Source organism: Erinaceus europaeus, chromosome 7, assembly GCF_950295315.1.
Source record: "Erinaceus europaeus chromosome 7, mEriEur2.1, whole genome shotgun sequence".
Classification (NCBI taxonomy): Eukaryota; Metazoa; Chordata; class Mammalia; order Eulipotyphla; family Erinaceidae; genus Erinaceus; species Erinaceus europaeus.
Window position 1 is genome coordinate 94,664,791 of NC_080168.1, and position 13,882 is coordinate 94,678,672.

Below are 13,882 nucleotides of genomic sequence, written 5' to 3' on the forward strand. Positions count from 1 at the left end.
ACAAAGAAACCATTACACACAGTATCCACCACAAGGACTCAGACATTGTGAGGGATACAAGCAAGTGTTTCAAGAACACAGTGAAATGAATAAAGCAAGCACACAGAATAAGTAAGGATGCTTGTATTCTCCAGTCTTACCATTCTCTCTCATGCCTCTGCTATCTGCATATGCTGCCCTGTTTTCTTGTTATGTCCTAGCCTCCACCTTTTCCTTGCCTAGCCAGTTCTCTTTTGTCATTATGTAATCCAAGAGGCACCGATTTCATCGTGAATCCTTTCCTGTTGCTATCCCACCCTGTGTAAATTAGGTGTCCTTGGGGTCAGGTGGTGGTGCACACGTATTACAATGCCCAAGGACCTGGGTTCAAGCCCCCCTGGTCCCCACCTGCAGGGGGGAAGCTTTGCAAGTGGTGAAGCAGTGCTCCATGTATCTCTCTCCCTCTCTCTCTCTCTCTCTATCACCCCCTTCCCTCTCAATTTCTGCCTGTCTCTATCCAATAAATACATAAAGATAATAAAAAAATTTTTAATTAAGTGCCCTTAACTGTGCTTCCATAGTCCCTTATCTCTATCACTTTTCATATAAAATGATAATTACAATTTTATCTGCTTTCCTAATTAGTATATAACCTCTCCAGGACAGACACTGGTGTGACGTATAGTTGGAGCAGCTCAGTAAACACAGTTGAGTGAAGGACAAGCTAATGGAGGTATTGGTTGGGTATTTAAATGTTTGGAGGACAAGTCTTATAGTATATTCTACACAGAACCTAGACATCATGCCTCTACAGGGAATACTAGGCAATACTAGATTCCTGATCTCAAGTGGATGCACTTGCAAATCACATCCTATACACAAGGCTCTTTGGAAGGTAATTAGAAGTGTTTCTTCTCACATGCCTGACCTACTAGCACAGTTAGATGAATGATAGGATATAAGTAGTTACTTATAACAACTTTTAAAAATTCTTGCAACAGAGACACCAAAACACAGAGTGTTAGACACTCAGACTCTCAACCTGCCACATATCAACGTAGCTAATTTGGGAGCTGGGTGGTAGCAGTGCACCTGGTTGAGCACACATGTTACAGTCTGCAAGGAGCTGGGATTCAAGCCCCCAACTCCCACCTGCAGAGGGGATGCTTCACAAAATGGTGAGGCATTGGGCAGGTGTGTCTCTCTCTCATCTTCTCTATCTCCCCCTTCCCTCTTGATTTCTCTCTGTCTCTATCCCATAATTTTTAATTAGCTAATTTAAAAAAAAACTAAAACCCCAAGTTAGATGAAAAGGGAAGAGACCTCACAAATTTTTTAAAACAGGATGATAATTTTTGTAGTGTGTTCAAACATTCCTTCTCCTCCACCCTTTTTTAAAGATAAGTTAATGCTAAATAAAACATATAAAATAATATATTTTTTAAGTTTAAAACTTTCCCATCCACAAATAGGCCCTCCCAACTCCAAAAAAGAGTATGGATGCAAATGTCCAGAAATTTAACATCAGGGTGGCCTCTGGTGGCACACCTAGTTGAGGGCACATGTTACAATGTACAACGACCCAGGTTCAAAGCCCCAGTTCCCACCTGCAAGGGGAAAGCTTCATGAATGATAAAGCAAGTGCCTCTCTCTTTCTCTCTTTCTCTCTCTCTCTCTCTCTCTCTCCTTCTGTCTCCCCTTCCATCTCAATTTCTGGCTGTCTCTTTCCAATACATAAATAAAGGTAATAATAAAATTTAAAAAGAAAGAAATTTAGCATCAACAAATCATTCTCAGGTGGTTACTATTAGTCCTATCTTTTGTGGTTTGTCTCTGTGTTGTTTTGAAAGTTAAGAAAATGTGTGTTTACATGGTACGCTCCAGTCTCAAACTGCCTTCACATTATCTCATGTCGTAGGTGGAAAGGTAGTTATTCACTGTATTTACAACTGAGCAGCTTGAACCACAAGAGTGAGGACCCTGGTGTTTATATGTGGGGTAACATCATAAACAAATTAAGTCGAGACTCTTTGAAAAGTATACTGTACTGCCATGCCCAGCTGTATGGCAAACCAGAGAGACTGCCCAATTTAAAAAAAAAAAAAAACTTGAGGAGTACCATGTAAATAGCAAAACTTTTTGTTGTTGTTTGTATTGTTTGTGTGTGTGTGTGTCCAGGATTATTGCAGAGGCTCTGTGCCAGCACTACAAATCCACCACTCCTTTTTTTTTTTTTGCATAATTTAATAGGACAGAGAGAAACTGAGAGGGGAGGGTGAAATAGAGAGGGAGAGAGACAGAGAGACACCTGCATACTTGCTTCCCTGCTCTTGAAGTGGGGGCTCAAACCCCAGTCCTAGCCATTGGTAACATGAACACTTAACCAGGTGTACCACCACCCAGCCCCCAGTATCCAGTCTTTATCTAGCAAAATGCTGGTCAGTCAGTGGCCACTACATGTATTCAAATAAAGATATACTTTTCCAACGTTTGTATAAAAGCAGAGCTATCTCAAAATTGTCTTTAAATCAATTATAAACACCTCTGTATTTCAGGCTCCTTTTCTGATGTCACAGTGAGCAGCTAAAATAGCTAGGAGTTGAGAGAAAAGATTGGCAGAAGAGCTTAGACTCCAAGAAGTGTGACTTCCTTCTCACGAGTCACTTTAACAAGACACCTTCACATGTTTTGGGAATTGGTTTTGGGTTCAGTTTATTTCACAGACACACAGACTGCCATCAATCAAACAAGTGTTTGTTTACTGGTTCTCTATACCAGGTACAAAAATAATCTACAGTAACAGGGCAAAGGAGAGGTAAGTTGCAATGAGAAGACTTCTTGGCTTCTCCCACAGTGTGTCAGTCCCAGGTTCTAATCTTATTTCTGAAACTGCCTTCATTCCTGCCGATGCTATGGATAAATTCTTGCAGCCTTAAGTAATGTTGTTTGGATTCTGAGTGGAATCTTTACATGACAAATGCTGATTTAGATGCTGGGAATATGATAGTCAAATAAAGTCTCCATCTTTATGGATCATACACTAATGGAGGAGACAGTCAATACCAGAATAGTCATATAATATAATGTTAAGTAATAATGCATGGTATGAAGAAAAATAAATTAGGGCTCATTACTTCATGAGAATTAGGTTACATGGCCAAACTTAGTTATATGAAGGCTAGTAAATGTAGTCTTTCAATCAAAAGTCACCTCCCAGGAAGAAGGAAGAGTTGTCAGTTTGCCATAAGGAAAGCCTGGGTTAGAAAGTGAAGTTACAGGGGCCGGGTGGTGGTGGACTTGGTTCAGTGCACATGCTATAATGTGCAAGAACTGGGGTTCAAGCCCCAGGTCCCTACCTGCAGGGGGAAAGCTTCACAAGTGGTGAAGCAGGTCTGCAGGTATCTCTCTGCATCTCTCCCTCTCTTATCTCCCCCTTCCCTCTCAAGTTCTGGCTGTCTCTATCCAATAAATAAAAGATAATTTTTAAAAATTTTAAAAAGAAGTGTATAATTTTAAAAAGTGGAGTTACTATATTAAATACATTTACAAATTTACAAATAATCCATCATCTGGTTAGATTGCCCATAAAGAAAGATATAAACAGGCTGGGGTTATGGATCAACCTGCCCATGCCTATGTCCTGCAAAGAAGCAATTACAGAAGCCAGACCTTCCACCTTCTGCATCCCATAAAGAACTTTGGCCCATACTCCCAGAGGGATAAATGTTAAGGGGAAACAACCAGAGGGCTCTGAACTCCAGTTCCATTAGGACCTGGAGAGAGAAGAGAAGAGAAAGAAAAGAGAAGAGAAAAGAAAAAAAGAAAAGAAAAGAAAAGAAAAGAAAAAAGAAAAGAAAAGAAAAAGGGGAGTGGGATTAGTAGCTGTGGAAGCCAGGTGGTGGCACCCCTGGTTAAGCGTATATGTTACAGAATTAGTAGGTATGATTTAGGAATAGAAGGTAGGACCATAGAATAAATGGGCAAATATATATAAATATAGATAGATAGTTATAAAAATAATAGTCCACTACTTCAGTTTCCAGTGGAGGGAATGGGGACACAGAACTCTGGTGTTGGGAAAGGTGTGGAATTACACCCCTGTTACAATTTTGTAAAGCAATACTAAATCACTAATGAAATTTTTTTAAATTTTGTCCATAAGGGAATACTTGCAAAATTAGTCACATAAACTTACAGGCAACTCGTACTTCTTTAATTTCTGGGATATGAGACTTTTTTCATTATCTTTATTTACTTATTGGATAGAGACAGCTAGAAATCAAAAGGGAAGGGGGAGATAGAGAGGGAGAGAAACAGAGAGACACCTGCAGCCCTGCTTCACCACTTGTGAAGCTTTCCCCCTGCAGGTGGGGATTAGAGGCTCGAACCCAGGTCCTTGTCTATTATAACGTGCACTTAACCAGGTGCAACATCCCCCAGCCCCAAGGGATCTGAGACTTTTTACATAAAGTTATTTCTCCTGTCACTTCTAAGGAATCTGAAAATTTACCCTACTGTGATGTCACCATGTATCAGTATTTACTGTGTATCATTAGTATGCTAAATATCACTCAGTATTTCTGAAATTAAATATATATATATTCCAAAGAAAAGATCCCTGCCTGTGTAGCTTCTCTATTGCTACATGTTATCTAAATCAGTCTTACTTATAAAAACAGTATTTATTCTAGTATGTGTATATACTAAGCGATCTCATGTAAATGTCCATCAATAAGCCATTCAGTTAATGTTACTGAGTGGCAGCCTACAAAGTGCATCAGAATTATCTGTGGTACTTGTCTACCCCAGGCCTTAATGAATCAGATGCTTTGAGCATTGGACATAACTACTGCATTTTTTTTTTTTTACAAACCTTGGACACAATTCTTAGGATACTGAGCTAGAGTTGGTGGGATTTACGTCTATAGCATATCTTGTACATTGCCAAGACACATATAAATTTAGTAAGTTTGGGATCAGGGAAGTAGCCCAGTGGTAAATCACCCACCTCACCTGACATGTGAGGATCTGGATTTAATTCCCAACACCATGTGAAAGCAACAAGGGTTAACTCCACGGATGATGGAGAAGTATTTTGCTGTTTTACTCTATTTCTAGAAACAGAAACAAATAAAGCTAGAAGGCAGCTCAGCTCAGTACATGTGTGAGGCCCTAAACTCTGTCTTTGGCACCAAGTAATAAAAAACTTAACAATTAAAATGTTTATGTACCTTAAGTCCTTAATTTCTTCTCCTGGATGTATATCCCAAAGAAGTTCGCATATATATCAGTGAGATGCTATGGTCTGGAGCTGGGGAGACAACATAATGGTTATGCAAAAGACTTTCATACCTAAAGCTCCAAAGTCCGAGGTTCAATCCCAAGCACCACCATAAGCCAGAGCAGTGCTCTGGTCTCTCTCTCTCTCTTTTTCTCTCTCTCTTCTCTTCTCTTCTCTTCCTCTCTCTTTCATGAGAATAAAATAAATATTTTTTTAAAGACAGAGGCTGTGATCTGAATGCACCTCTTTAAAAAGTCATACATTGAAACCCACCCCTCAATATGACAGTATTGCTACTTATTATTGCTATTATTATTGTTGTTGTTGTTATTATTATTATTATTCACCAGAGCACTGCTCAGTTTGGGCTTATGGTGGTGCTAGGGGTTGAACCTGAGAGCTTTAATGCCTCAGGCAGGAGAGATTCTTTAGACTCTTTACTTAACTGTTATATGGGGGCCAGGCGGTAGCACAGCAGGTAAAGTACACATGGCACGAAGCCCAAAGACTGGTGTAAGAATTCCGGTTCAAGCTCCTGGCTCCCAGCTTCAAGGGGGTCACCTCACAAGTGGTGAAGCAGGTGTCTATCTTTCTCTGTCCCTCCCTGTCTTTAACCCTGGAAGCAGGGGGAAAAAAAAAAACATGCTATCTGCACAGCCCCTGTATGATGGTTTTAAATAAAAAGTAGGACTTTTATTTTATATATGTATTTTTTTGCCTATAGGGTTATTGCTGGGGCTCGGTGCCTGCATCACGAATTCACTCCTGGAGGCTATTTTTTTCCCTTTGGTTGCCCTTGTTTTATCATTGTTGTGGTTGTTATTATTGTTGCTATTGATGTCATTGTTGTTGGATAGGACAGACAGAAATGGAGAGAGGAGGGGAAGACGGGGGGAGGGAGAAAGATAGACACCTGCAAACCTGCTTTACTGACCATGAAGTGACCCCCAACCCCCGCAGGTGGGGAGCCGGGGTCCTGAACCAGGATCCTTGCGCTTTGCGCCATATGCGCTTAACCCGCTGCGCCACCATCAGACCCCTAGGTGGGACTTTTTAAAGATGGTTAGGTCATGAAGGCTTCATCTTCCTTGATAAAATTAGTTTCCTTGGGAGTCAGACGGTAGTGCAGCAGGTTAAGCGGACATGGTGCAAAGTGCAAGGATGGCACAAAGTGCAAGGACTGGTGTAAGGATCCCGGTTCGAGCCCCCGGCTCCCCACCTGCAGGGGAGTCGCTTCACAAGCAGTGAAGTAGGTCTGCAGGTGTCTATCTTTCTCTCCCCCTCTCTGTCTCCCCTCCTCTCTCCGTTTCTCTCTGTCCTGTCCAACAACAATGACATCAGTAATAACAATAATAACTACAAAAATAAAACAAGGGCAAAAAAAGGTAATAAATAGATATTTTTTAAAAAAGGAATTATTGCTTTGAAATCCCCATCAGTTAAGTGGGTTCCTCTATCTCCTCACTCTGGTGATGTGTGAAGGCCTGAGTTAGGTGGCTGTGTGTGAGCAGACCTGAGTGACCACAAGCATTCAGCTGCAAGTATCTTATTCATGTGGGACAATGGAAACCAGGGATTTGTCTTTAGGCCCAGCAGGTTTATTGGACCCTCAAGGTCCAATGAACTTGGGTAGTGACCAAGAGTTAAGGTGTCTGGCAGTGAGTTTGAGCTGAGCTGTTCAAGAGGGTTTTGCCACTGTGCATGCCTCAGGGCATCTGTGTGCTGAGGAAGTTTGGGGAGCTGGAATACCAGCACTCAGGTGGATCTGCAAGGAGGCTGGAGCCTCAGTCCCATCCATTTATGGAGAATTTACTTTGTGTCTCCCAATCTAGCTGTCTCAGCTTTTAGCTGGAGGTGGGTAGAGCACTCTTTAGGGGATTTCCATCCAGGGCCTGTTAATATGGAAACAAATCCATTATGGCATCTGCCAACTACTCTAATCAAGCTTGTGAGAGGGACAGTATGGTACCTGCTAGTGACTTTCATAGAATTTATATCCTACAACTTCCTGTCTAAAGTCCAGTGGTATAGCCAGGTTAAGGGAACATATCACTGTGCACAAGGACCCGGGTTTCAGCCCCCACTCTTTCCTGGACATGGGGAAGCTTCACAGGAAGTATAGCAGGTCCCAAGGTGTCTTTTTCTGTCTCCCTATCACCTCCTCCCCTCTCAATTTTTCTGTCTTTCCAGATAAAAATAGAAAAAGAAAGGCCACCAGGAGCTGTGGATTCATAGTGCCAGCACCGAGCCTCAGTGGTAATAAAATTAATCAATCAATTAATTTAAATATTTTAAATTTTAAAATAATCTTTTAAGCTTTAACAATATATCCATGAAATAATCAACAGAGGTTGAAAGAGAAAATAAGTAAGATAAACATTGAAAATAATTAAGAAATAAGTAGGGATGAAATATAATTTGCATTGCTTTGAATTGCCCTAAAAAAAACTTAGTTACTAAGTTATCCATGGGATATGAAAGTTATTAGTTATCCATTGGATATTTCACTGGAATGAAAACACATGCCTTTCACATTCAAAAGCATGCATATACAAATTATAAGACAAAAATTAATTCAGCTGTAAAAACTAAAAGCATAACAGAAAAGTGAAGGTAGACTAAAATAAAGCAGAATTTTAATTTCTATAAATGTAAAAAAAAGATGGAACTTACCAATGAAATGAAATTTTTCTCAGGTGTCATCTAAAGTCAAACACCCAACTGTATGTCATGTGTGTGTATTCTATTATACACTATCTACTACATATGTCTGTACATATGTATGTATATATATGATAATGAAAACAGATGATTTAGAATGGAAAGTGTGAACAGATGTATACCAAGCAAATGGAAAGCATTAAATGAGACAGAAAAAAGCAAGAACTTTATGACAGTAAAGCAAAATGAAGATCTCACACTTATGAATATTCATATATAAAAGAAAATAATTTAAATTCATAAGCAAAAGCTATAGAAAAATTCAAGGAGAAAATTTCAAATGACCAAATTACCTCCCATGCAGAACAAGTGGTCAAAAAATCATAAAATAAGGGTAGAGAAGATATAGCTAATAAAGGAGATTATATATGCATATTTATGTACTTATATAGTTATATAAAGAGTAAGAGTATATCTTTTTACATAATCATAGACTATTCATGATCATGGACTGCATAAAAATGAGCTGCAAAAAGATCTGGAGATTTTGTGTCTCAGAGGCTGAGGAAATGTTACTTTATTCTCAGCTCTCTTTTAAGACATCTGGCTTCTCTTTTACTTCCTTAACATACTGAAATTCCAATTTTTTTTTCTTTTTAAATCTTGGGCTATGTAAAAAGGTATTCATGCCTGGGACATCAAAGGTCTCAGATTCAATCCTCAGCACCACCAGAAGCAGTGCTGTAGTCAAAAATAAGAATGATGATGATGATGATAATCATAATAAATAAGATTGAAAACCACTGACACACTGAAACAGTAATATAAAAATATTTGTTTTAGTGTAAAAAAAAAAAAGGCCATGTACTAAGTATATAGACTAGAAGGTTATATACAAAGCAGTCGTATATGACTAGCTAGAACAGATACACACTTCTAGGACTATCACTACCAGTAAGGAATCTGAGAAGTTTCATGTAAACATAAATGTTTACTAAAGGCAACTTATCTGCAATGACAGAGGGGGAGGACATATTAATTTACACCAGTTAGCAGTTTTTAACTTTGAGCCCTGTAAGAAAGAGTCTTTTCCTGGTGTTAAGAATGTAAGTTATCATGGTTATTAACATTTTTCATGCCTGTGCCCTCACCCCCACCAGCTTAGACAAAGACAAAGTTGGTATGTTACAGTTTAAAGTTCCATTAATGCAGGCAGAAGGCTGGGCCATGAGAACTTGTTAAGTGATGTTTAGAGGTCAAGGACTTTAGGGAATGAGAGGGCTCTGAGAAACCCAACTTACTCAACATACACAATCTCAAAGGATTGTGCTTACTTGCTGGTCTGATGAAACATCTGAATATATACAGAGTTACAGTAGTGTTTTCTTTCAGTAACTGAAGATCTCTAGCTTCAGCGAGGTATATGAGTTGCCCTGTGCTTAATGGAATTATAGATATTGTGGAGTTGCTCTACTATTTTGGTAGAAATGACGTCTAAATTTCAGAAGATGCTTATTTTGATGAATATGAGGCATGCTTTGAGTTTCTGCAGCTGCTTCTCATGTGCAAGCCTCAAGATGTGATTGAATTACCAAGTATCTCATCTATCTGAGCGGCTTTGTTGCAAGAAAAATTTGATTTCACAGACCTGAAAGGAAACTGTATCATCAAGAAAAGGCACAATTCAATTAAAATGTTGAAATGTAGGGTATGAAAAGCAAAATTGCTCTAAAATCCTGTCTAAATAACTCTCTCATTTTCTTGACATTCTCATGAAACTGCCGAATTCCAGACTGATGGCAACGATCGGTAACCAGAAATCTGGACTAGAGATTCAGTTATACACTACTAGAATATTGCTCAGATGTCTCAGGGATTTTCAGTCCACAAGCCCACCTGTACTGGTAATCATTAAATCATAGTCAAAATTAATCAACAAATCTCTGTTTTAGGTAAGTATCTCCGAGAACCATAAATACTCTGCCATCATTCTCGTGAGAAATAAATCTCTCCAGACAAGCAGATACTTTTGGCTGTAACCAGTGTACTTCTGTTCCCAATTCAGTGCCAGAAATCCTAGCTCAAGGCCCAGATGATTCAGATAATTATTGAATCGGACCTTGAAGGAAAAAACTGAAAGCAGTGTAGGAAATATCTGAATATTGCTGAGCATGGTGTTTTAGAAGGTTTAATGAACAATGCAAACTGTTTATTAGTCTCTCTCAGGGTCTTGAAATTTCCAGTGCATTTTAATTATGAGGTTTCAAGTTAGCCCTTAGCCAAGAGATATGAATCATCTCTAGTTTTGGGTAGGCTATATGTGCATTTTTATTAGGAGTTGGCTATAATAATTTTGAATGACTATTTTTTTTGACACCTGCAGACCTGCTTCACTGCCTGTGAAGCGACTCTGCAGGTGAGGAGCCGGGGACTCAGAACCGGGATCCTTAAGCTGGTCCTTGCACTTTGTGTCACGTGCACTTAACCGCTGCGCTACCACCCGACTCCCCTGAATGACTTTTTTATATTATTCCAAAATTCCTTGATTTTTGAATAGTAAATAAGAGATAATTCAGGCCATACATTACTTCTTTTTAGTAAAGTTGTATTACTTTTTTTTTTATATTTTTCTTATATGTGATAGGACAAGAGAGAGATTGAGAGGGGAAGGGAAGAAAGAAAAGGGGAGAGACGTGCAGCTTTTCTTCACTCTTTTGGAAGCTTTCTTCCTGCATGTGGGGACTTGGCACTTGAACCTGGGTCCTTGTGCATGGTAACATGTGCACTCAACTATGTATGCCAACACTTGCCACTTGCCCCACACACATGAGTTTCTGATGTCAATAAAATGTAGACTTCACTATACTTAAGAATTAAAGAAGAGGAAGTCGGGCAGTAGCGCAATGGGTTAAGCGCAAAACACAAAGACCAGCGTTAAGGATTCCGGTTAGAGCCCCTGGCTCCCCACCTGCAGGGGAGTCGCTTCACAGATGGTGAAGCCGATCTGCAGGTATCTTTCTCTCCCCCTCTCTGTCTTCCCCTCCTCTCTCCGTTTCTCTCTGTCCTAACAACGACGACAACAATAATAACTACAATAACAATTAAAATCAACATGGGCAACAAAAGGGAAAATAAATATTTTTTTAAAAAAGAATTAGAGAGGGACAGATAGTGGCTTACCCATTTAAGTGCACACATTACCATGCATAAGAACCCAGGTTTGAGCCCCTGCTCCCCATGTTGCAGGGGGATGCTTCATAAGTGATAAAGCAGGTCTGTAAGTGTCTTTCTACCTCCCTTTCTATCTCTCTCTCCCCTGTCAATTTCTCTTTGTCATATCAAACAAAATAGAAAGGAAAAAAAAAATGGCTGCTGGAAGCAATGGATTCTTAGTACCAGTAGCAAGTCCCAGCAATAACCCTGGTGACAATAAGAAAGAAGAGAGGGCAGGGGTAGGTAGCATACTGGTTATGCAAACAGACTCTCATTCCTGAGGTTCCAAAATCCCAGGTTCAAAACCCCCTGCACCACCATAAACCAGAGCTGAACAGTGCTCTGGGGGCAAAAAAAAAAAAAAAAAAAAAAAAGAGGGAGAGAAATGTCAAAGAAGAAGGAAAGAATAATTAAAGAATACTTCTACTGTGGGCATGACTAGCTTTACTAATTTTTTTTTCTGTGTCTTTGGAAATTGTTTAAGAACTTCAGTATAACCTACTATGCCCTCCCGTCACCCCCTGACAAATCCACACACCCTTTTATTTCTTTTGTGTACTAGGATATAACTATAGTCCCCAAATTCTAACACACGCAGGCATTGCCAAAAAGCAGTTTAGATGGAGCAGAAATTGTGTGGGAAGTAGAACAAGAAAAGGAATACACAGACATATCTCAAATGCTAGCAGATGTATACTTTTTGAAGGAAAGGAACATATCCTGAGTTACAGAAGGTTTTTTTTTTTCCTTTGTTTACAAAAGGGCTTCGGGTCTGGGAACTGAAGTAAATCATGTTAGCAGCAGAGCCCCCATATCCAATTTGATTCAGAAAGACAGTGTAAGCAAGGCTGCACACAAAAAAAAAAAATCACAGAGATAAGCAGTATTTGTGGGAAGCAATCTGTTCATGTAGCAGCAGAGCAGGGAACCTGTACTTGGTGAAAAGCAGCTCGTTCCCACTCTTTCACCCCCATTTCCCCCAGCCCACTCCCTCCCTTAATGGAAACTCTTGGAAACAGCAGGACCAGAAAAACATGCTGTTTTCAGCAATGGAAAGGAAGGACAGAAGGAACACAGCACCACTATAAAAAAAAAAAATTAACAAAATTTTTTGGGGAAAGAGCAAACACCATATGAAGGAAACTATACCAGTGCATGTAGCTAATTTTTGAGAGTACACTCTCCCTAAATTAGGGGGTGGGGAATGAGGGCATAAACACTATAAAAGAAGGAAAGAAGGAAAGAAGGAAAGAAAGAAAGAAAGAAAGAAAGAAAGAAAGAAAGAAAGAAAGAAAGGGAAAGGGAAGGGAACGGAAGGGAACGGAAGGGAAGGGAAGGAAAACAAAAGGAAAGAAAAGAAAGCCAGGGGCGGGGCAGTGGTGCAGTGGGTTAAGCACACATAGTAGTACAAAGCTCAAGGATCTCGATTTCCCACCAAGGGGGGGGGGGGTTTGCTTGTGAAACAGGTCTGCAGGTGTTTATCTTACTCTCTCCCTCTCTATCTTCCCCTCCCCTCTCAGTTCCTATCTGTCCTATCCAATAAAATGGGGGTGGGGGGAATGGCCCCCAGGAGCAGTGGATTTATAGTCCCAGCAATAGCCCTTGAGTCAAAAAAAAAAAAAAAAAAAAAGGAAAAGAAAACCATAATGCTGAAATTCAAGGATGATGTTGTAGTGGAGATAAGAGAAGGTTGTAAAGTGTAAGATGGAATTCAGAGACAATATTTAAAACAGAAAGAAACGTAAGATTATAGACAAAAGAAATTTAAAAAGTCAAATGAAAAATAGTTACAAAATAGAAACAAAAGATATATATGTATATGTATACATACATACACACACACACACACACACACACACACTAGAATACTACTCAGCTATGATGAATGATGAATTCACCTTCTTTACATCATCTTGGATGAAGCTTGAAGGAATCATGTGACGTGAGATCTGCCAGAAAGAGAAGGATGAATATGGGATGATCTCACTCATGGACAGAAGTTAAGAAACAAGAACAGAAAGGGAAACACAAAGTAGAACTTGGACTGGCGTGATGTGTTGCACCAAAGTAAAGGAATCTGAGGGGTGGATGGGGTTTCAGGTGGTGCATGATGGTGGAGGACCTAGGATGAAATTGAGAATGTTTTACAGAAAATTAAGAAATTTTACATGTGTATCAAAAACTGTATTTACTGTAAACTATTAGTCCCCCAGTAAAAATAAATTAAAAATAGAAACATATTTTTTGAAAAAATTATCATTGATGCTGCCAAGAAAGAGACCAAAAATAATGAAATAAAGCACATGTTTAAAAATCTAACCAAACAAAACGTGGCTCAATTAAAATAAAATTTAGTTCTCTTTATTGCAAGAAGGTATTACATATGGAGCAGTAAAATATAAAATGCCTGTGTACTTTTTTACCTTGTGTGACAACTGAAATACAAAGAAAAAGAAATAACCCTTCAGGTGTCTGCAAATAATTGAATCACTTATAAAGGAGAATAGCAACCTGGCTTTAATTATCTGCACAGAAACATTCATTACAATAAGATCTTGAAGCAGCATCTACTAGATATTCAAATAGAGAAAGTAAACAAAAAAGACTTTAGAACTAGCCAAACTGTCTTTCACATATAAAGGCTATAAACCAAAACCCCAGGTAACACTGTTCCTTTTAGCCTATTTTAAGAAAATTGTTATATGTTGAACTTGTTGGGGGTGGGGTGGAGAGTGAAGTGCTGAAACT

General features: G+C 39.2%; 1 protein-coding gene across 2 annotated transcripts in view; it reads right to left on the reverse strand.

Moving 5' to 3' along the window:
• Positions 1-13,882, reverse strand: part of RAB3IP (RAB3A interacting protein) — a 76,509-nt gene that overhangs the window by 43,658 nt on the left and 18,969 nt on the right. For both annotated transcript variants that reach the window (XM_060194952.1, XM_060194951.1), the window contains exon 3: positions 5,211-5,290. The gene's annotated coding sequence lies outside the window, so the exon portion shown is untranslated. The remainder of the gene's footprint in view (positions 1-5,210; positions 5,291-13,882) is intronic.